Raw genomic sequence first — 22,969 nt, forward strand, 5'->3', positions numbered from 1 at the left:
TGTGGCCCGTTCTGCAGCTCTTTGAGACGTGACCTTTTCTCTCACAAGTTTTGCACATGGCCTTCCAACCTGGGCAGTCTTTAACCTGTTGACTGTGGCGCGAATTTCACCGCTGTGCGGGCATATTAATGAGTGGGTGCAGTTCGGACAGCCCCTAGTCGTCCTCCGCACATGCCCACTGTGACGTTAGGGGGCCGTCCGACGCACGCAACGGGTTAAAGCTGGCCATATGGCCAGAGTTGCCACACATGAAGCACTTCCTCTGAAAATTCTTTGTGTTAAAGGGCTTTGAAGTGGTGCTCAATGTGGGTTTAACAAATCTATCCACCACCACCTTGACATTAATGTTCTCCTTTTTATCACCTGTACTGTCTTTGCGTATAATATCAACACACACATGACTTTTGGCTATGGTCAGCACTTCTTGAAGAGATGGTGTGTCTTTTTACCACAGGGCATGTCTTGTTTTGTCGAGGGTGCATCCTAACATGAACTAATCTCTTAAGCGATCCTCTAAAGCGGCACCAAAATTGCACGTGGAAGCCAATTTGCGCAAGGTAGTTATGTACTGTTCGACCGACTCAGCCTGCCTTTGCATCCTTCTCCCGAAGTGATATTGTTCAAGGACTTTACTCACTTTGGGGAGGTGGTGCAAGTCCAACTTTTTGAAGCAGATCTCGTATTCATTAAGAGTGTCGGAGTCACTATCAGAGAGTTCAGGAAGGTGTTCAAAGAATTCTTGTCCCTCAGAGCCCAAACAATGCATTAACAATGAGGCTTTCCTCTCTGCGCTTAAGTGCCACAGACACGAGCATAATGTGTGGAAACCTTCTTCCACGAGAGAGGAGGAACTTCTGGAGATGTCAACAAGAAGGGAGGGGCAGTGACATTTTGCATGATGTACGAGCTATGTTTTCACCTAGTTACTACTTAAGGGTGATCTTCAGTGATCTGCGTACAGTGCACGATATCCACAAACCTTATAAGCTGTGCGCATCAGCGGAACTGCGTGAAACTTCACCAATTAAAATTTACGCCAATGTGCACAATGCCAGAAACTATATTTGCTGTGAGCATCAGTAGAACGATCAGCCCGATTACTGATGGCACATATTTATTCAGGGAGGAGTCACTTTAGTTTGGTGCTCAATTCCATGTGTAGATGTGAGTCTGGTGGTGCCTGATAACTGAAAGGCACACATTTGTTTACATACAATTTCATATATGTCTGATTTATTATTCCTATTACAGCGCCTTCTACCTTGAGAAGGCCCATCCGAGACCAGTGTGTGGACAAAACCCATGCCGACAAATCGAGGACAAAGGGATTGGAACATGGTCTAGGAACACTTACAACAAATCCTACATCAAACCTCACATTTAACTGATGGAGAGCTATGAGCGACCTGAAGCGTAATACTGAGAAAAAGTAACCTGGAGAATTGCTGCAAATTAAAGTAAATTAAAAAAAACTAATAAAGAACTACATAACCACAGCTGTGGGACCTGGAAGCCGATTGTTTCTCAATAAAGCCCTAGTTTGTGATTACGTTACAGTGCTCACATTATCATCTGCGCTAGAAGAGATGGGAGCCTAGGGTGTCTGGTCACAGAAGCTCATTTACATACAAAGGGGGTGACAGCCTGTCACAACGCACAGCACAACTTGCTTACGTAAAGTGCTAGTACACAGAACAGGGTAAAGTCTTGTGTCGCTTTTTTTCATTTTCTTTAATATATCCTGCACCACGCTCTCTTCTCCTCTTTCTCTCATTTCAATTCATCATAAATTACTCAATTTCACTAGTGCTTTATCAGCACTATTATCTAGAAACGAGACTCAGTTCCACCTAGATCCTTAGTCTGCAACTGGTAATTGTTACTTTGTGCCCCAGCACTGCCGACACAGGCCTCTGAGTGTTTGTTTGTGTGAGTGGCGCAAGAGAGAGACAGAGAACTTGACAAAATTAGCCCTTCTATTGCTTAATACATTGTAAATGTGAAACACTTTGGGGCTTAGGGGCTGGTTAAAGAATAACGACAGGAAACAAGCGCAAATTAAAAGCAAATTTTATTTATTCACTGAAAACTGTTTAAAAATTTAATTTCCAAGTTCCACATATCTGTTCAAAAATATTTACACTTTCAGTCATTTCCGAGTTTAGTTACAAACTAAAAGTGGGAAAAACACATGATGTATAAAAACTGAAACCAAAAACTTACTTTTACATTATTTTATGTTTCTTATCTTTTGTTTTTAAAACAGGCCGTCAACCTTTCACGTGAACATTATTATAAGGGCCTGGCATCACTTCTTGTGATGTCACTACATGTGACGTCTCTGTGATTTGCATATGATAATGGGCTCCTTCACTATTTTCCTTACTTGTGCCCTGTTTATTGGCATGACATGGGTCTATAGGTGTTAAAAATAAACATATAAATTCACAGGTGTTCAGCCCGTTTCTCTGGTGATGTCACACTTTGGCATGTATTCGGCTGCTTCTTCTATTTTTAGGTGAGTACAAATAACGTGCTGTTCCCCCTCCTTCCATTTCTCTCTTTTTCTCCCCCTTTCTTTGTCTCTCTCGCTCTCTTTATCTCTCCCCCTCTCCCCCTCTCTATCTCCCACACACTCCTGTTAGCTTTAGCTTCATGAATGTCACTGCCACTTCTGTAATTCATATGACAAATCCTTCAGAACATTTGAGAACAAGGGACAATCAGTGTGGAAGACGAGTTGCTGGGAGTGCAACTGATTGTCCTGGCACATATATGCTTTTGATGTGGGATTTCGCTATTTCACCACATCGCCAAGTCGGAGAGGAGTCATGGGTCGCACTTAGTAATAAGGCGCGAGGCACGAGCTGATCCATCTACCGATAACAGTGTGTAAAAGATGCACCAAACGTTACTTAAAAACAAGGTATGTGCTCTTTTATATCTGAAAATAGGTTATTTCTTGAACACCTGTGCTTCGCTTTAGTTCATTACATACACTGCAGTGGCATTTGTTAATAGTAATACATGCATTTTACCAATGAAGCTTCCATCTCCAGAGCCCTGACAACATGTCCACTCTGGGTGTGTTGGGTTTAAAGGTTTTATCACTAATCCAACAAGTTAGCTGAAAATACCGCTGTTAGTCCCAGTATTGTTCAGTGTTGCTTTTACAGGTAGTGTGGTCAGGTGCGATTGAATGTTTTTCTTTGTATCTCTTCTTCACCAAATAAAAATCAACAATGTTTCTTTTTAATCCACATTGTGCTTGTCTCCCACTGTGTATCCTGGTACATCATGTCACTTTGCTATGTGTACGGAAGTGAACAATCACTGGAAACAAACACTTTTATAATTCTGCAAATACTGTTATCTGTTTTTCTTCTTTACTGCTATTCAGGTCTTCTATCATTGGTATTTCAATGTCCTACATAATTTGAATTTGATCTTTTTCCGTAATTCATTCCTCTCACAATAACTGCACTGTTCTGCTCTGGTCTATGTCCTTAGACGGGTCAATATTATTTTTGATGTTCTTAAATTCTTTCCGGAATCTCTGCATCTCTAGGATTATTTCCATGTGAGTTAAATGAAGGAGAGTATTCACTGAGGGCTGTGTGGGATCGAAAATTGACAAAAGCCCTTCACACTTTCAGTGCCCTTCTATGTTTTCCCCCTGTGTGTTTGCTGATGACTTTGTAGCTCTAATCGTCGACTAAAGCTCTTCCCACATTCATTGCACTTGAGTGGCTTTCCCCCTGTGTGTGTTTGTTGATGTTTTCGTAGGGTTGATAACTGACTAAAGCTCTTCAAACATTCACAGCAATCATATAGTTTTTCCCCTGTGTGTGTTCGCTGATGGCTTTGTAGGTGTGATAACTGACTAAAGCACTTTGCACATTCACTGCATTTGAATGGTTTTTCCCCTGTGTGTGTTCGCTGATGGCTTTGAAGGTGTGATAACCAACTAAAGCACTTTGCACATTCACTGCACTTGAATGGTTTTTCCCCTGTGTGTGTTCGCTGATGTCTTTGAAGATATGATAACCGACTACAGCACTTTGGACATTCACTGCACTTGAATGGTTTTCCCCCTGTGTGTGTTCGATTATGACGTTGAATGTGTGATAACTGACTAAAGCATTTTGCACATTCACTGCACTTGAATGGTTTTCCCCCTGTGTGTGTTCGCTGATGGCTTTGAAGGTTTGATAAACGACTAAAGCTCTTCCCACATTCACTGCACTTGAATGGTTTTTCTCCTGTGTGAGTTCGCTGATGATCCTTTAATGTTGTAGAGAAGCGAAAACTACTGTCACATTCAGTACAATTATAGCGTTTTTCCCCTGTGTGTATTCGCTGATGTCTTTGTAGTCCTGATAATTGAATAAAGCTCTTCCCACATTCACTGCACTTGAATGGTTTTTCTCCTGTGTGAGTTCGCTGATGATCCTTTAATGCTGTAGAGCAGCTAAAACTACTGTCACATTCACTACAATGATAGGGTTTTTCCCCTGTGTGTGTTCGCTGATGTCTTTGAAGGTTTGATAACCAACTAAAGCTCTTCCCACATTCATTGCACTTGAATGGCTTTTCCCCTGTGTGTGTTCGCTGATGACTTTGAAGGCTTGATAACCTACTAAAGCTCTTGACACATTCACTGCACTTGAATGGTTTTTGTCCTGTGTACGTGTGCTGATGAAGCTTGAGTAGTGATGACAAACTAAAGCTCTTGCTGCATGTGTATGATTCTTCTTTCTTGGTTAGTGTCTGTGGGTCGGGTATATATTTGTTTATATCCCATGACTGTATTTCCTGATGTGCCGACATGGCTTATAAAGCACTTGTGTTTTTCTCACACACTTTATATGTGTGCAGTATTTTGCATGTTTTATTTCTGTTTTAACAAAAAAATGCAATAGCCACCAAATATTTACCACACTCCTAATACGTAGAAGGTGTCTTTGTAGGTGATTGTGCCTTTAGATTGGATTATGGCTATGCACGATTGCGGGTAAAGATGTATCTTCCTTCTGACCGGTGCAAATTAGGACAGTCTATTGTATTGTAGATAAAAGAACTCCTCTTTCCTTTACCCATCAGTTGTCTGGCTCCGCTCTGTTGTGCTCTTCTCTGGTTACTGTGGTTTGTCAGGAAAGAGTTTACAATTCTCCTAGAGCACGGAATGATGGCCTGTCATCATTTTATAAAATAGAGCACTGTGGTAATCACATCATACCGATCCGATGATCAAAGCTGGTGTTGGACACTTGTTTATACAGGAGGTGGTTTGTTATTGTTGTTGCCTTATTTTTCTTAAGGTCATTTCTTCGTCTTGTGGCGTGGAGGTGTACAGTTCGGCCTCTTATAATCACTGAACTGCCCTTGATACTTCATCCGGGATTTGTCAGTTTGTGTGCAGGTTCCCCTTTCGCCGACTGCGCTGATGGTTTCCTGAATACTGTAGCTCAATATTTCTGCTATTATGAAGATTTACAGCATTCGCTTCATTATTGATGGTCATTTCACACATTCAAGGCTTGTTTTCTGTTGGATGTAAAGATATTTAAAATTACTAAATTAAAACATAATGGAATGAGAATTCACAATAGTTGTAAAAGACATTTCGGGGGAGATTTACCAAATCTCCACACAATGCAGCGCAGCCCTCCCCCCGCGAGGCTTCGCTGCGTGGCGCGACAGGAAGGGAACAGGAGAGCACCATATTTTCAAAGATATGGCTCTCTCCTTCCCTTTCCCTTGCGTCGGCACTGATTACAGCAGCCGTGCGCCATGCACACACCTTAGCACCAGAGCGCTAGGGTGTGTGTGTGAGTCCAGCATCGGTTTTGTACAGGAAGGATACCCTTCCTGTACAAAATAGTATGTCAGACACGAGGAAAGGCTTTTCCCACTTTGGATGCTTGTTGCACAGTGCAGCACGCATGCAATGTCAGAAAAGGAAGGATACATTAATTCATTTCTCCTTCCTTGTGTCTTGTTTAAAATGGTGCAGTTTTCTCACACTAAACCCAATCTACTGATTTTGGTAAAATGGGTTTAGCATGAGAAATCTTGGGTGGTTGCACGGGAATGCCCATGCACCCCCCCTTGGCAGGTCCCAATGTGTGAAGTAATGCGAAGCACTGCTATGCGCTGCTTCACATTACTTTTACATTATTTCCAGCGCTAAAAAAGTTTAGCGCTAGAAAGTAAATTAGGAAAAAAATATTTTGCGCTTTTTTGTGCCACTTCTGTGATGCAAATACGGCGCAATATATTAGTAAATCTCCCTCTTCTTCTTTACCGCCTTTAAAAATTAGCAAGAAATATTTCATCATACACAGATATTTAACTAAAGGTTCTGTTGATTAGGTGACATCTTATTAATGTCTGAAAAAGAGGTGATTTACCAGTGTTTACAGAGTAACTTAGCAAAGTAAAGGTGCTCACGGAGCACCCAAGTGCTTGAGGTTTTGCTTAAGATAGACGCATATGGTCAAGATTTCATTTAAACAACAATAGAGTTTAGAGAAAGAGCTGGATCAGGCTGGGCTGCAGAATTTCCAGTAACTCTTTACGAAGTATACAACAAAAGCAACTCCATTTACACACTTCTTCTCATTCTTTCCGATTCACTTAAGATCATCTCAAATGCCAAATCCTGTCTTTACTCGCTGTTCATAAGTCACCTTTGACACTTTCAACAGCTCCCTTGGTTCAAGCACTTCTGGTTTCTTCTAACCTGGAAGATTGGAACATTATTGTGAGTTGAGGGGGGTTTCCTATCACCATAGCATCTGTCCATCTCCCTGAAACTATTGCCGCTTACAGAGCCTGGTTCTGGCCCTGAAAGACAACTTTAAAAAGCAAGTCTTTAGTTCTTCTTAAAGTAGATAAAGTTCTGTAAGATGCAGCTCCATCTGGGGCTTTTGTGTAAAACAGAACGAGGGGTTCAATGTAAGCCCCATCCTTTACATTATAAGCGCAGATCAGGTAAACAAACGTTGATTCATATAATTTAATATTCAATGAGATCAGTCATTTAGTACTTATAGAGAATCCATCACAACCAATAATTTACCTGACATATCCCCGCAGCAGATGTGTGCATATTACTCTTTTCCCCCCTTTTGCAACATTACATGGCATCTGGCATGATGTTGTCCTTTTGGGGCCCAGGATGCTATTTGTGACCGGATGGGCATTTGGAAGAGCGGGAGGAGGTTCAGTTATCCACAGGTGATGCGGCATTTCTACCTTTCCATATTTCTCATATTCAAGTTGACCTATCGAAGCAAAAGGAGGGGCAGAGCCCTATGATCCTCTAGAGCCATGGCCGCTCACTAGAAAACGACGACGAAGAACAGGACTCTAACAGGATAAACTGATTCAACACAAATATGAGGTCAATGTATTATTTATCGCCTTAATGGTCCAAAAGTCACTCTGGAATTAAATCAATACTATTCGAATAATCAATGTTCGATTCATAATAGAGGCATTGCTGTGCTGCAATAAAAGAAATCAGCGGCAACAATAGCTATTCTCACAACAAAGTGTACTTATTTCAAGTTTGGTTTGCATATTTTACGAGAAGGGGATAAAGCTACAACTGATAGACAACATTATAAAGCTTACCAACTTGCCTTATAAAGGTTACTGGTACTTTTAGAACAACACAAAGGTTAAGGAAAAGCCGAAGTAGACAGTGTATCTGCAATGGCGGACAATAACCCTTATTAATAGTGACCACATACCCACCGTCTCCAGGTAGGAGCGCCTAATTACAAAAGACCTGCTAATACGGCGAACGACTACAGTGCATCAAACTGTGACTATGACATTGTTCTATCAAAACATTTGAATTCTGCGTTTATTCTTCTCGTTAGGTCTTGATCCTGAAAGATATAGGCTGATGGGTTTCGGGCTTGTGCTTTATGAACGCTCCAGGACTTCGCGGAACGAATGTCACCCAAACATCGCACCATTTGAGGAGGCCATTGGGGTGAGAGTTGGTCGCGTAAAATGGAGAGCCACGATAAAAGAACTGTTCGAAGAAGCACTGGGGTCACCAGCTTCTCAAAAGGGCATGGCCTCTGTTTAGATAGCTGTCCAGAGGGCCAGAGACCTGGGTGGGGCCATCAATGTAAGCAATGGCCTGTAGCCGCCACGGCTAACTTGTAACTCCTGGGTCAGTTTGCCTGTGTGGTGGCAGCACAGTAAAAATATACAAGTCACTATTCATAGTGCACCAACCAGGATTCAAATTTGCGATCCTCCAGTTTGAGACAAAGACATCAGAAATTATAACACTAAGCCCAGTGCCCCAGGCGATCTGAACGGCATCGGAGTTGAGCCCATTTACGTACATGCAGGCCACAAGCTGTGTGTCCAGCAGCTTCATACGAGATCTGACATACCAAGCCGCCTAAACGTTTCGATCATAAAAGGCTACTCCAGGGAGTCAAGTGCCTTATCGGCATCAGCCTACTTCATGTACCACCCTCCCGCAGTATTTAAATCCTGTCATTCCTAACAGCGCGCTGATTGCTACCGTGCTGTTTTTTCTCTCCCCTGAGGCGGAAGCCGGGGGTTCTCTCAGCTACCTTGCTACTTTTATTTTCCACATTACTGTCATCACGATATTTTAAATCGCCGCATGTTCTCAAGTAGAGTACTTACTTGTTAGAACTTATAGATCACTTGTTAGCCAGAAAATCGCCTTTACCGATTCCTGCGCAGCCGAGTAGGAGCTGGCGCAGAGAGATAGAAATAGGGCTTACCGCCACTGAGAGCCACCATATTGAGAGGGGTAAGGGATTTACACTCTAGCTGCAGGACGCCTCCCACCCTCCTAAACACCCTATAAATTCCCTATGTCATCTCGTCCGCGCAGCGGGCGGGCGCGCCAAAGGCAAGCCTGTCTGCGCCCGTCTGCGCCCAACCGGGACCAGGGGCCACACCCCTGGTTGCCCCAACCACAAAGGCTAGCTTATAATAAGGACTTTCTACTTCGATCCTGTCCTCCCATTCCCGATGGCTGCCTTCATCACTTCCCCCCTCTAGAAACCCCCCATGTATGTCCTCACTGTAAACTTGAGCTAATTGACCACCTCACCCAATTGGATTCTAAGGACTACCAAATGTTTCTCCTTAACTGTCGATCTCTGGCCAAGCATAGTCTGGAGATGTCGCTGTTGTTAGAGGAACATATGCCGGATGCAGTATTTTTAACTGAAACCTGGCTTACCCAAGATTTCCAGCCTGATATAGTGCAAGCCCTCATTCCCGGCTATCAGATAGCCCGGTTAGATCGACCACAAGGCAAAGGTGGAGGGCTGGCTATCATTTATAAAGACATTTACACATGTCGCTGCCTAACGGAGTCCATTGCGGACTGTGAAAGTTTCCCTTTTGTCATTGAATTTACACCTAACAATAGCTTCGCTGGCATCCTTATCTACCGTCCTCCTGGTCCCATAAAAAAAATTCTGACGGATCGACCAACTGTTGTAGCTGAATTAGTCACCTCCCCCTCTAATTTTACCTTACTGGGAGATTTTAACATTCATTTTGATAACTTGCTAGACACCACTGCCATGGGAGTCACAACCAGTTTAGCTGCTATGCAACTAGATCAATTGGTGCCAGGACCTACACACAACAAGGGTAATCTTTTAGACCCAGTATTTAGCAATAGGAAAACTCTAAAGGTTGGCAATATTAGCCATCTTCCTTGGACTGATCATTTTTTAATTTCCTTAACTTGGTCCATTCCCAAAATTTTACCTTCTACCTCCCTTTCTCGTACCACCCGAAATTGGTCAAAGATCAAAACAGACGAATGGATGAGCAATCTTACTGCCACTAATCCGTCACTCTCTCTTGATCCTTGCGCTAACAATGAGCTGTTTAACAACTGGATAACAAGATCCTTGGACTCTGTATTTCCCTATCGAACCTCCGGTGCTAGAAGGAAACAAAAAACCGCCCCTTGGTACTCTGAAGATCTAAGGGAAAAAAACACCTCTGTAAAAGACTAGAGAGGAAGTGGCGCCTATCCTATGAGCCTACAGATAAAGCGACCTACAGAGAAGCAATTAGGAACTACAAAAACAAAATCAGAGATAAACAATCCATACATTATACGGAAAAGATTAAACTGGCAAAATCTAAGCCTAAAGAAATTTATCAGATTGTGAAAACACTGACCAGGTTGCCATCACGGTTATCAGCTGATGACAACTCATCCTCTCGATGCGAGGAACTGGCCAATGCCTTTTTTTTAAGGGAAGAAAACAATCTATCTCTCCTTCCCTGACCCAGAAACTGATTCGTCTTTGCAAAAACCTAATCCATCGATTACATCAGCGGTCTCCCTCCATAACAACTCTCTGGACCACTTCCCAATGCTGCACCTTGACACCCTTGAGACCTTGATTAACCAAATCAAATCAGGCTCACCTTGTGACCCTGCCCCCCTTGAGATGTTGACCCAAGTTAACAAACTCATTCTTCCCAATCTAATGGAGCTGTTGAATTCTTCCATTACGGTAGGATAGTTCCACAGTCCTGGAAACACGCCATGGTCCGAGCATTGTTAAAAAAAAACACCCTTGACCCAACTAATTTTAATAACTATCGCCCAATATCATTGCTTCCTTGGGCTACCAAGATCTTAGAGAAACACATCAACATCAGTGTAACCCAGTTCTTCGAGCATAACCATCTGCTCGACACCTCCCAGATTGGCTTTCGCCCAAAACACGGCACGGAGACAGCCCTGTTGGCAGTGACAGAAGAGACTAGGCGGATACTCGATCAGGGAGGGTCAGTGGCAGTGATCCTCCTTGACCTGAGTGCCGCCTTCAATACGGTCAACCATAAAATACTTCTGGACCGCCTCCTCGATATGGGAATCTCGGGAGAAGCCCTGGAGTGGTTCAGGTCTTTTCTATCAGACCGAACCTTCCAGGTCTTTGAAGGCACATCGGTCTCCTCGAAGAATTCTCTGGGATGTGGGGTTCCGCAGGGCTCTTCATTGAGCCCTACGCTCTTTAACGCCTATATGGGACCGCTGGCTGGAATAGTACGTCCGCATGGTATTAACATCATCACCTATGCGGACGATACCCAGCTAGTGGTCTCTCTTGCACAAAGGAGTACCCCACTACCGCAGTCCAACCTAACAACCTGTCTCGAGCATGTCAAGAGCTGGATGACTAAATCATGTCTGAAGCTCAACGATGATAAAACTGAGCTGATGCTTCTAGGCCCTCCAACTCTTTCCACCTTGGAGATGTCATGGCCTCTGAGCATGGGCACAGCTCCCACCCCTAGAGACAACATCAAAAGCCTGGGGGTGTGGATAGACAAATCGTTGACCTTCGACATGGAGGCAACTAAAGTCTCTGCGACCTGTTTTGGCCTCCTAAGGACGGTAAAGAAAATCCTACCACTTCTCCCCTTTGAGGCAAGATAGATAGTCATTCAGGGCTTAATTCAATCCCGCCTAGACTTTAACAATGCTCTGTACCTTGGGGCGCCGGAATACACCCTACAAAAATTACAACGCACTCAGAATTGTGCTGCTCGCACCTTACTTGGCACCCCCCGGAGAACTTCAATAAAAACTGGTCTAAGATCATTACACTGGCTCCCCATCAGGAAGCGAGTCAAGTTTAAATCTCTGTGCATTGCACATCAGGCGTACTGGAAATCAGGTCCAGAGATCAATCACCCGCTGGTATCGCCATATGAACCCACCAAAGTTCTACGATCTTCACATGCTTTTCTAGCCCAAATCCCAAGAATTCATAGAGCGAGGGCCGGAGGTCGTTCCTTCGCATATAAAGCCCCAAAAATATGGAATACTCTACCACTTCATCTTAGAGCAGATTCTAACCTTCTGAGTTTCCGTAAGAAACTTCAAACTCTTCTGTTCAATCAATAGTGTTGACTCACTCCTTTTTTTCTTGAGCACTGATGGTAATTTTTAGCGCCTGGACGCCTCAGGGCAGCTGCTAGCGCTCTGTAAATATGTTTTTCATTTCATTTAATTTCATTTCACCTAATGCAGCACTGCGAATACCGTCTGTGTGAGAAAGTGGCTCTATATATGCTGGACCAAAGTAAGGTACAGGGTGTATAGAATCCACAATCCCCAGAGGTATAACAGAGGTTAAAGTCGGGGCTGACCTTACTCTCTAAAGTGCTAGCTTGGTCAAGCAGTAAGGCAGTACCAGAGGACAGTGTAAAGGATATGTTGTACACACTCAGTCAGCAAAAGGTTTCACACACTCAAGGACTGATCTCCAGGCCAATTGTTTTGTATCAAAAGATATAGTTGTTTTATTTTTAGAACCAACAGGTGTCAAAATATACTTTTCTCAATATGAGTGATCTCAGGTAATTACTTTACAAAGAGGCAATAAACTTTGTAAACACAATAGGTACAGGGATTGCAGTAGGCAACACAATTCTAAACACAATTTAACATTGACCTCAATGTGTTCTTCTACATAAATGCAGCTGATTACTTTATTGATTACTTTTGTAACTTCAGGTCTGGATCCTAGATTCAGTCCTGAGGTCTAAGCTGAAAACAGTTTAGTAAAAACGTTTTAGTTATTGCAATGATTTTTAAAGAATATAACGGTATTTTAAAAGTTGACAGAAACTTTTCAGTGAAAAACTAGCAATGTTACCCAATGGAAGGAAATTCAAGTCACAGGTAAAGTAGGTTCTTGTTACTTTTGTAATCCAGGACTGTACTCCTAAGTTCAGTATTCGGGTCTCTACCTAAGACAGGTAAGTAATTACGTTTCAGTATTTGGTACGATTTTTAAGGAATATTTGTAATTTTCAAAAGTAGACAGAAGACATTTCAGAGAAAAACAGTCAATGGTTTCCTATGGAAGAAAATTCAGGTTACTAGTAAACACGGTTAGGATTACTTTTGCGGTTCAGTACTGGGCTAAAAGGTACAGTACTGGCTTCTCTCCTGATTACAGGTGAGTACTTCGGAATTTGTTATTCGGCTGATTTTAGATGAATATTTTAAAGTTTCAAAACTTCACACTTAGAAAATCTTTCGAGTCAAACCAGTCAATGTTATCCAATAGAAGGAAAGTGAGTTATCGGTTTTCAGGTGAGTACTCGACTGGTGAAGTTAAGATTCTGGGCATAGACTCAGGGGTCCCCCAGGGTCAGGTAGGTACAGTTGGTACACCCTCAGCGGCACAGGGGCAGCCGGGTGCAGAGGTAGTTAGACTCAATCTTATCCCATGAGAGGCAGGGGGCCTTCGGTTGGTGGCTGCTGGCTAGCAGGCCACGCGGTTGTGGAAGCGGGCTCTGGGTTACTTGCTCAGGACAAATGGGGAAGTAGATAGGGACAAAGGTTGCACTGCCAGGGGCACTCGGGCGGCTGGTTGCAGGGTGCCTTTGGGCCATCGGGCGCTCAATGTTATTCAATAGAGATCTTGAAAAGGGAACAAAGGCTGCAGGCTCAGGGACAGAGGATCCTCTAGAGCGACCATCACTTGGAGGAGTAAGTTGGGATCTTGGAGGATAGGTAAGCACCCAGAAATTGGGCACAGGGGGCCGTGGGGAGCCGGGTGCAGGGGTGTCTTTTGAGGTCTGGGAATCTTACCACCTGCTGGTTTCGGTCGGAGGGGTCCTTTGTCCTGAGGCTGCAGGCGTCGTCTGGGTCATCGAGGAGGGTCCTTGGGCACTGGATTCCAAGTCAGAATCGCCGGGGGGACGTCCTCAGGGTCTTAGTTCACTCTGTGGTTCTGAAAAATCTGGATTCATATAATAGTACTGGACTCGAGAATAAAAACTTTGTCGAAACAGGACGAATTTGGTATCAAAAGACCGAGAATGACGAGTACATCAAGTACATGTATTTTCGGCGTATTCGAGTGACGATTTCACCTCGAAATCGTCATTTACCTTCTAAACCCTTAGCTGCATGTTGCCCTTTACATAGGCCTTAATCCAGTTGAATTTGATTCCACAAGGACACATACTCCTTAATCGACTTCTCTCTGACCCCAGTACAAGTTAGAACCATTGCCCCAGGCCGAACTCGTTAGGTCAGTTCCCTCCCAGTGGCCGAGCAAGATAGCATCTAGGCCCAACCAGCCATAAAACCATTTCAGCGCGCACACCTGCCATATCTCGCTCACATCTTTCTCCACTCCTTTTCCTCACTTGCTTTATGACGGGGAGGTGACCATTTTTATTAGGGGTCCAGCGATATCTGATGAAATGTTGGGCCTTGCCGGATGATTTGTTATGGGCCGCACGACGTGAAATATGTACATGTCATCATGACTCTGCTTTTCTTTTGTAATCAGTAACCATAAATGAAATACCACGAATCCAAGGAATGTTTTGCCCAAGGCTGAATATTGTGTATAAGAAGAGAAGCCTAACTTCGTGAAAGTGTGCAGTCTCCTGAATATACTGGTATTGTACTTCTAGGACCCTGTCACCTTGGTTGCAGCCAATAAACTAATCTTTGACTTCACCTGGAAGACTCTGAAGTTTCTGTAGGTCTGACTCAGGAGAACCCGAGGTCTCTGGGTGTTGATCCCCTGGCACCGCTGGGTTACCGGTTCTGTAGGTTCGGTACCGGTTCTTAAAAACCCAGTACCTCATTTGGCGCCCAACGTGGGGCGATTCCAGTGGTACCAATCAGCCTGAAGATCGTGAGGAGCTTCGTGTCAAAATTCCGGAGGAGGGCCCACCACCTCATCGACCCCTGCATGTCGACGTGGTCCGAAGGTCTTTACTGCGAGGTTCCCCGCTTCCCGACGGCTACAAGGACTGCTGCCCTGGCTATCGCCCTGATGTTGGACCCTTGAAATTTTCGGTAGAGCGAAACGCTGAGACGAGTCTTCTGGTGAAGCCATCGATATTTTTCAGTTAAGTATAAGTGGAGCGTCTCCCAGTCCTTAGTTGGACTCACTTTGTGGTATCTTGGAGATACATAAGGTTTTTATTGGTTCTTGCAAGCACCATAACCGAAGGACTCGTGTATTCACGAGAAATATCGTAATCGATAAATCCTTTGAAGTTTTGGAACTAGACTAGAGAGCGAGGATGCCTTGTCTTAGACTCGGGAATTGGTTTTGTCTTGGTAGTAATAATAGGGACTCCCGATTGGAGGACTCATGTCCGGTTCCTCCAGTTGGAACTCCGACTTACGAGCTATACGTTAAACATGGGGTAGGCCCCATCGTTTATAACGAGGTATGGATTAAATACACTAGGAAAGACGGTGTTTTAAAATGGCCCCAATATGGTAGCTTTGATTCTGAAATCTTAGACAACCTTGAAGTTAAACTCTTCAAAAAGAAAGCCCGGCCGGCGATGTTTGACTCTTTCCGCTTATGGCGCAAAGAAGCCAAACAAAAAGAAATTAAATTAGCTAAGAAAAATAAGAGAGAAGGGGGACTTTCAGTAATGCAAGCTGCCGTGCAGTTTAAAGATAATGAGGAAGAGCAGATAAATGAGCAGTTGCACAGGCAACGTAAAATGGCAATAGATAAGTGTTATCCAGTTTTGCCGTCTCTTCAGCAAGGGACAGCAAAAGAGCGTGAAAAAGACCAATTAATGTCGCAATTATTAACTTCGCCACCCCCCTATGCGCAGAATGCTACAGCACCCCCGCAACCTTTAGTTGCACAAGCTGCGCCTCTGACTCTTCCACAGCACCCACCAGCTGTTCTTCAGCTGGCTCCTACTTCTTCGGTGCAGCCTCCTCCAGGCCCACCAACCACTTCTGTTTCACCTGTGTTTTCTACGATTTTGCCTACAGTGCTTTCTACATCTCCTAATGCCCCCTCTATGATTTTGCCTAGTACCACATCTATTATTCCTGATACCTCTCTACCCCCGCCTTATCTCACCCCGTTTTTGCATCTGCTTGTCCTTCAGTTTCACCTTCCCTTCGGCAGAAAATGGCCAGCACTGTTACTAATCTTCTTTTACCTCTTTTCGGGTCGCCTGCTACGACCCCTAACATAAGTAGAAGACAGTTGCGAAGTCAACTGCCTGATTATCAAGAGAGAGATTCCCTGAATGGTTTAGCTCGGAAATGGGTCATGGACACTGCAAAATATGATTTACAGTCTGTCATGGAAGTCTTCCATCAATGGGAAGCAGCGACACAGAGATATGTGTTCGAACAGATGTGTGTCTTTCTTGGCGAGGATTTAGAAGACAATGATCAAGAATGCATCCCGCTAGAGATGTGTCGTGTACGATTTAAGTTTGGAGAGGGTATGATTGTAGGTCCCGATGTGGAAAAGGCAGTTGAAATGCTATTATCATATCGAAGTAAGGGAAGCAGTTCTGGGTCACCATCGGAGTCTAGTGCATCTAGTAGGAAAAAGGCACGACAATACCCTATGAGAGAAGTTCCCCCACGGTAGAGAGAGGGTGACGCGACAGCTGTCCCACCTGTCCTGCCCCACTTTCACCGCGTATGGGTACATGTTCCATGGAAGCGAGCTGAAGTTTTAGCACTCAAACAAACACTACCAGATCCGCGTAAAAATCCTGCAGGGTACTATAAAGAATTGTCGCAAACTGCTGGGTCATGTATAATGAATTTGGCCGATATCGATATGTTATTTGGGAACGTTGTTCCACAGCCGTTATGGGGAAAAATTCGTCATGTAGATCATGACCAGGAATTAGGTGACACGTGGGCTAATATTACTGCTGCAGACGCACGACAAGTTGGTGGTGCTAAGCCTGAGCCTCTGATAGCGGAACTACCTGGTAGAATAGTAGATTACATGAAAACGATAATGCCTGCAATACGCGTAAATTGGGATAAGTTATCTGCATGCAAGCAAAAGAAAGAAGAAACTGTGTCAGACTTCTTCACCAGATTTGAAGAAACATTCATTGACCACAGCGGTCAAGATATGACCACAGAAGGTGGTCAGAGATTGTTTGTCGATAAATTTGTGCACAATCTACTTCCAGACTTGTGTAGGAAATTAAAAGATTCGGAAAGTTCTTGGGCAGTCTCATCTTCAGCCCAGATATTAGCTACCGCACAGTACTACGAGAATAGAGACAAAGATGAGAAAGATAAAGTAGAAAAGAAAACTAGAGAACTCAAAACGAAGGTTTTGCTACAGCAAGCCTATCAGCCACGTGGTGGTGGTAATAAAAATAATAATGGTCCGAATCCCTACCAGAACACTTTTCAGCAGCCTCAGAAAAACTTGCAGAGATTCGATTACAATCAAAACCGCGTAGGCCCCAACCAGTGTTTATACTGCAAACAAGAGGGTCATTACAAATATGACTGTCCTGCCCTACCACAACGTGCAAATGGGATTTCTGGCGTAAGAGGTCGTGGTAGTCAGCAAGCGCCTAGAGGTAGAGGGCGTGGAAACGCCCCTCAGGACGCACGTCCCCTTCCACCACAAAACTCTATGAACAGGTTTGACCAGCAAAATAACGTATCTGACAGGACAGCTCAATACTACGTTGATGAGTATTACACAGAAAATGAGCAGTGGGAGAATAATGATTGCTAGGACAGCCTTAGACAAGGAGAGGGAGTTGTTTCAGTTCCAGTAGATCAGAGTGGACCTTACGTTGAGGTGATTACATCGGGTGTGTCAGAACCTTTTCTGTTGGATACTGGTGCTACAAAGAGTTCTATTATGCACTCCAAACTCCCTGGCGCACCTTTGTCTGGCGAAATGAACGTTTCCGTAGGTTTTTCTGGCGCCCCGGTTAGAAATCCGATTTCTGACCCTTTATCTCTTTCTGTTGGTCCTTGTGAATTTGAAGCACCCCTTATTTTGACAACAGGTTGTGGTGAAAATTTGCTAGGATTAGATTTGCTAAAAAGATTGTATGCGACTTTGTACTGTTCTCCCTCAGGAGTACAACTTACTTTAGGTAAGAAAGTGGTTTCTCCCATGTATTTGTCGAGAAATGCACTTCCAGCAGAATTGGCACTTCTACCAGATATTCTTTGGGCTACTGGTCCGAATGATGTAGGTCTTTTAGAAATTCCACCATATGTTGTAACATTAAAACCGAATGTCAAAATGCCACGAATTCCCCAATACAGAATATCCAATAAGGGCGAAAAAGCTTTGCTGGCGATTGTTTACGAGTTGATTGAAAAAGACGTAATTGAAGAAACACGAGGCAATGTTTGCAATAGTCCTGTTCTGCCTGTTTTAAAACGAACTGACCCTTCTCAGCCACCTGTGTATAGATTCGTGATTGATCTTAGGGAAGTAAATAAGATAGTGGTGCCACAATTCCCAGTTGTCTCCGACATTACAACATTATTGACTATGATTCCAGCCTCTGCATCCTGGTTTTCGGTGATTGACCTGAAGAATGCTTTCTTCAGTATCCCGATTGCTGAGGAAAGCAGGGATATTTTTTCCTTCAGTTTAGGTGGTCGCAGCTTCCGCTTTAAACGCGCCCCTCAAGGCTACTGTGAAAGCCCCTCAATATATAGTCAAGCTCTGAAAAGTCAGCTTGACGCAATGGTTTTGCCCAAAGGTTCCACTCTCGTACAGTACGTAGACGATTTGCTCATCGCTGCGGATACTGAGAAACCTGTAAAATGGCCACGTTGACATTACTGCATCATCTATGTGATCTGCACCACAAGGTGTCACTTTCCAAGCTCCAATATTGCCGACAAGAAGTGACCTACTTAGGTCATCTCTTATCGAAGGAGGGAAGGAAACTGACCCCAGAAAGAATTCAGGCAATAGCTAAATTGAATGTGCCAAGAACGCAGAGAGAAGTACGCGCTTTCTTGGGCATTACATCGTACTGTAGACAGTGGATTCCAAATTTTTCGTTATTAGCCAAACCCTTATTGGCACTAACGTGTACAAATACACCCAATCCCATTCCTTGGTCGGAAGAATGTCAGAAAAGTTTTTTCGAATTACGCACAGCATTATGTTCGGCCCCTGTGTTAGGTAACCCCAACTACAGTAAGCCTTTTACATTATATGTCCACGAGAAGGAGGGCTGTGCATTGTCTGTGCTGACTCAGTTATACGGAGATAGACAGCGGCCATGCGCCTATTTTTCGTCAACTTTGGATCCGGTAGCACGAGCATTGCCAAGTTGTTTAAGGGCCACAGCAGCAGCAGCTGTTTCTATTCGACAGTCTGCAGGTCTAGTAATGAATAATACACTAATCGTGATGGTCCCGCATGCAGTAGACACGTTGTTAAATAGGACCAAGACACAGCACTTAACTAGTGCTCGACTGTCCAGTTATGAATTGACGCTACTAGCGAGCCATGTGCACATAAAAAGGTGCAGTACCTTGAACATAGCCATTGTTACCAATTACAGAGGAATTGGATGCTTCAGAACAGCACGATTGTTTCCTCAGAACAGAGGAAGAGACGAAAGGGAGAGTTGATTTATCCGACACTCCTCTTGCTGAATGTGATGGTACATTATGGGTGGATGGTTCATGCTTTAAACTCCCAAATGGTAACGTGACTACAGCATATGCTGTCACAACTTTGCACACAATCGTTGAAACTGCGCGAATACCACATGGTTCAGCTCAAGCCGCTGAACTCGTGGTACTGACGAGAGCATGTGTGTTATCCAAAGGAATGAAAGTGACTGTCTATACCGACAGTCAGTATGCTTTTGGAGTGGCTCACAGTTTTGGACGATTGTGGAGAGAACGTGGGTTCCTAACTTCGCATGGAGCTAAGATTCAGCATGGTCAGTTGGTGAATGAGCTTCTTGAATCACTGACGTTGCCCCTGAAAGTAGCGATCGTGAAATGTAGTGCACACAAGAAAGTGATTGATGATGTTGGTCGTGGAAATGCATTTGCTGATGAAACTGCTAAGGAAACTGCAAAGAATATGATGAGCCGAATGTATGTTGCGAGCCCAAAAAGATGGACGGGTGATGTTGGAATATGTGAAGACACGATAGAAAGTGTGAAGTCCATCCAAGCTGAGGCCACGGAGAAAGAGTTAAGCATGTGGAGAGAAAGTACAGGGAGAATGGATGCAAATGGTTGTTGGATTGAATCGACAAAGCAACAGAGATGGTTGTTACCCGATGCATATGTGCCTGCAGTGGTTACAATGGCTCATGGGATGGCCCATATCAGCGCGAAAGGGATTTGCGAGTTGTTGGCCCCAGTGTGGAAGGATTCAGGGATTCCCAAGTGTGCAGAGAATGTTGTCAAGAATTGCATGGTATGTCTGAAGCACAATCCTGGTAGGGGAACCCCAACTCCAGCTGGTCATTTTGCACCTCCTACGTATCCGTTCGAGGTTTTGCAGCTAGATTTCATACACATGGAGAGGTGCAACAACTTAAAATATGTGCTCGTGGTTGTTTGTGCCTTCTCAAGATGGGTAGAAGCCTATCCCCTAAGGGACAATACTGCCTTGTCCACAGCGAAAGCCCTTGTGAAAGAGTTCTTCGCCAGGTTCGGAATGCCTAGAATGATCTGGTCGGACAACGGAAGTGAATTTGTGGGTTGTGTGATGAAAAGAGTGTGTGAAGGGCTAGGCATTAGGCAGAAGTTCCACGCTGCAAATCACCCCCAATCAGCTGGATTAGTGGAATGTTACAATGGCACGCTTAAACTTAAATTGGCCAAAATCCAAGCGAGCACAGGTCTTAAATGGCCTGACGCTCTACCCTTAGCACTCCTATCCACCAGAATGACTGTGCATTCGCGAATGAAACTCAGCCCCTATGAAATAATCTTTGGTCGGCCAGCCAACATATGGGGAGTGCCTAGGCCCACGAAGTTTAGCGAGCTGCAACACCCCATTTTGCTTGACTATTTGTATGAATTGACGGCTAAATTGCGTGTTTTATATCAACAGGTCCACAACACCTTGCCTCCGGTCTCTGAGACACCGGGTCACACCATTGACCCCGGTTCCTGGGTGCTTGTCCGCAATTTCCAAAGAACAAGAAACGACCAGCCCAGATGGACCGGGCCTCACCTCGTCCTCCTGTCTACAAGGTCGACTGTTAGAGTGGAGGGGAAGGCCAATTGGGTCCACGGGATCCATTGTAAGAAAATACCCTTCCCTCTGCCACATGACCAATGGGTCCGAAAAGGAGGCACTGACTCAGAGCGCACAACTGATGAACGTGTGAAAGAAGCCAATCCTGATTGCGAAAGTGGGAACATTTTTTCAGAAACTGCGCCACCACCAGAACAATTGAACTCTGTGGAACCTGAGCTACTATTTCTGGACCAGACAGTACCCGGGAAAAGACACTACCATTTGCGACCAAGAAAAACAGACTAAAGTAAAAGTGATTTATTTTATGATCCGAGAGAAAAACCTGTGGACTAATAAAAATGTGTGTTTTTCCCCAAATCCTATTTTTGAAAGTGCAGATTCTCCCATCTAGGTAACTTGCTTATTTTTGTTTTTTTCGAACCGCCATCCGGGTTCCGCTGCTAGGGTCGCGGTTGATTAAAGACTTTTGGGTGCAGCTGACGACGATAGGTCGCTGGTTCCAGTTGGTCCAAGGGAGCTACCCTAGACTGACGGAAGCATCCTTTAGCAGAAACAACCTACCGCCGCGGGCAGCACCTTAGAGAGGATGGAGTTTCCTGATGTGGAGAGACCTGCCAAACAAATGAACTTTAAGCAGAGACTTTTGAAAACAATAAGGAAGAAAATTTTTATAATAATGTGTATTTTTATGCTATTTAGCGTAATGGTCTTTTTGATAAGCTATGTTTTATTCTCTTTTCATGTGACATTTGCGCCCACTACATCACCCATACCTCCTCCTACTGTTTCCTCTCATTCTTTCCACCCTTTGCCTGACCACGAATCAAATAGGAGATTAGAGTTCATTAATAACTCCTTCGTTCAGTTATTACAGCAACACCAACTTGTAATGAACACAACCAACTGTTGGGTGTGTGGTCTCATGCCCCACACCACGGATAGAGGTATCCCCTATTTGGTCCTGCCATTTAGTCGCAATGGGTCAGTATGGGCATATAGGACAATATTCATATATGCACGAGAAATCCAACCCCTACGTTCTGTAAAAGACAACCTCAAGACTAGCGCCCTAGTCAAGGGTATAGTTGACATGATCAAGGAAGTAACTTCTTACGAAGATACCCCGGATGATGAAATACTTGCATATGTAGGTTGGAATGTGACCGGATATGGCACTACATTAAGTGAGAAACAGCAAGCCAAGAGTGTAGGAGAGTAGGGTCTGCTATCCTATGGTCACCCCAAATTTTTGCTTTTTGCTTCACTGGTTTTCGACTACTGAGGCTGTGGGCCTGCTGATCAGACCCCCAGCCTGCTGTTCTCTCACTAAATTAATGACACATGTGCTATAGGCACATACCAATTGGAAATGGACTCCTTGTCAGCCCCTGTAGAATGCACTATAGGTGCACAGGGCATAGGGGCCACTAAGGCCTACCAGGGGCTGCAGCATATCTTTTGCCACCCCTGGCTGGTTCTTAAATTGACACAACTGGCTGATCACTCAGCTGGGGTAAGGTGGTGTACACACCCCTTGCTTGGATATAGTATACCTATGTCTAAACCTATATCTGGACACATGTAAACCTGTGAGCCACTCCTATAGTCAGGCCTCACCAATCCTGGAGGCTGGGTGCATGGTTTTATGTGAGATGGAGCTCTAGCATGAGCTGAGCCTGTCTGCAGCCGTCGGGAACAAATCCCTAAGCTGTTTCAGGATAATGCCATACCATATACTATTAAGTGCCTTATAATCCTCGCGGTTATTTAGCAACTTTGGTTTGGCTTTATCGAAACATGTCGTGTAAGGTGTCATACGCTTTGGAATACCATCCCCTCGCCAGTTCTGGCGACGGGGATGGCATTCCACCCCTCTAGAGGGGTAAGACATGTTACTTCACTTTAATGCGGTTGATTTCTCCAAA

The 22,969-nt window shown here is 44.2% G+C and overlaps 1 pseudogene across 1 annotated transcript in view; it reads right to left on the reverse strand.

Annotated features, from left to right (window-relative positions):
• Positions 1–22,969, reverse strand: part of LOC144805976 (uncharacterized) — a 138,189-nt pseudogene that overhangs the window by 92,902 nt on the left and 22,318 nt on the right. Inside the window, exon 3 of the transcript XR_013605645.1 lies at positions 3,885–5,547. The product of XR_013605645.1 is annotated as an uncharacterized LOC144805976 (transcript). The remainder of the gene's footprint in view (positions 1–3,884; positions 5,548–22,969) is intronic.

Source organism: Lissotriton helveticus, assembly GCF_964261635.1.
Source record: "Lissotriton helveticus chromosome 1_1 unlocalized genomic scaffold, aLisHel1.1 SUPER_1_unloc_37, whole genome shotgun sequence".
Classification (NCBI taxonomy): Eukaryota; Metazoa; Chordata; class Amphibia; order Caudata; family Salamandridae; genus Lissotriton; species Lissotriton helveticus.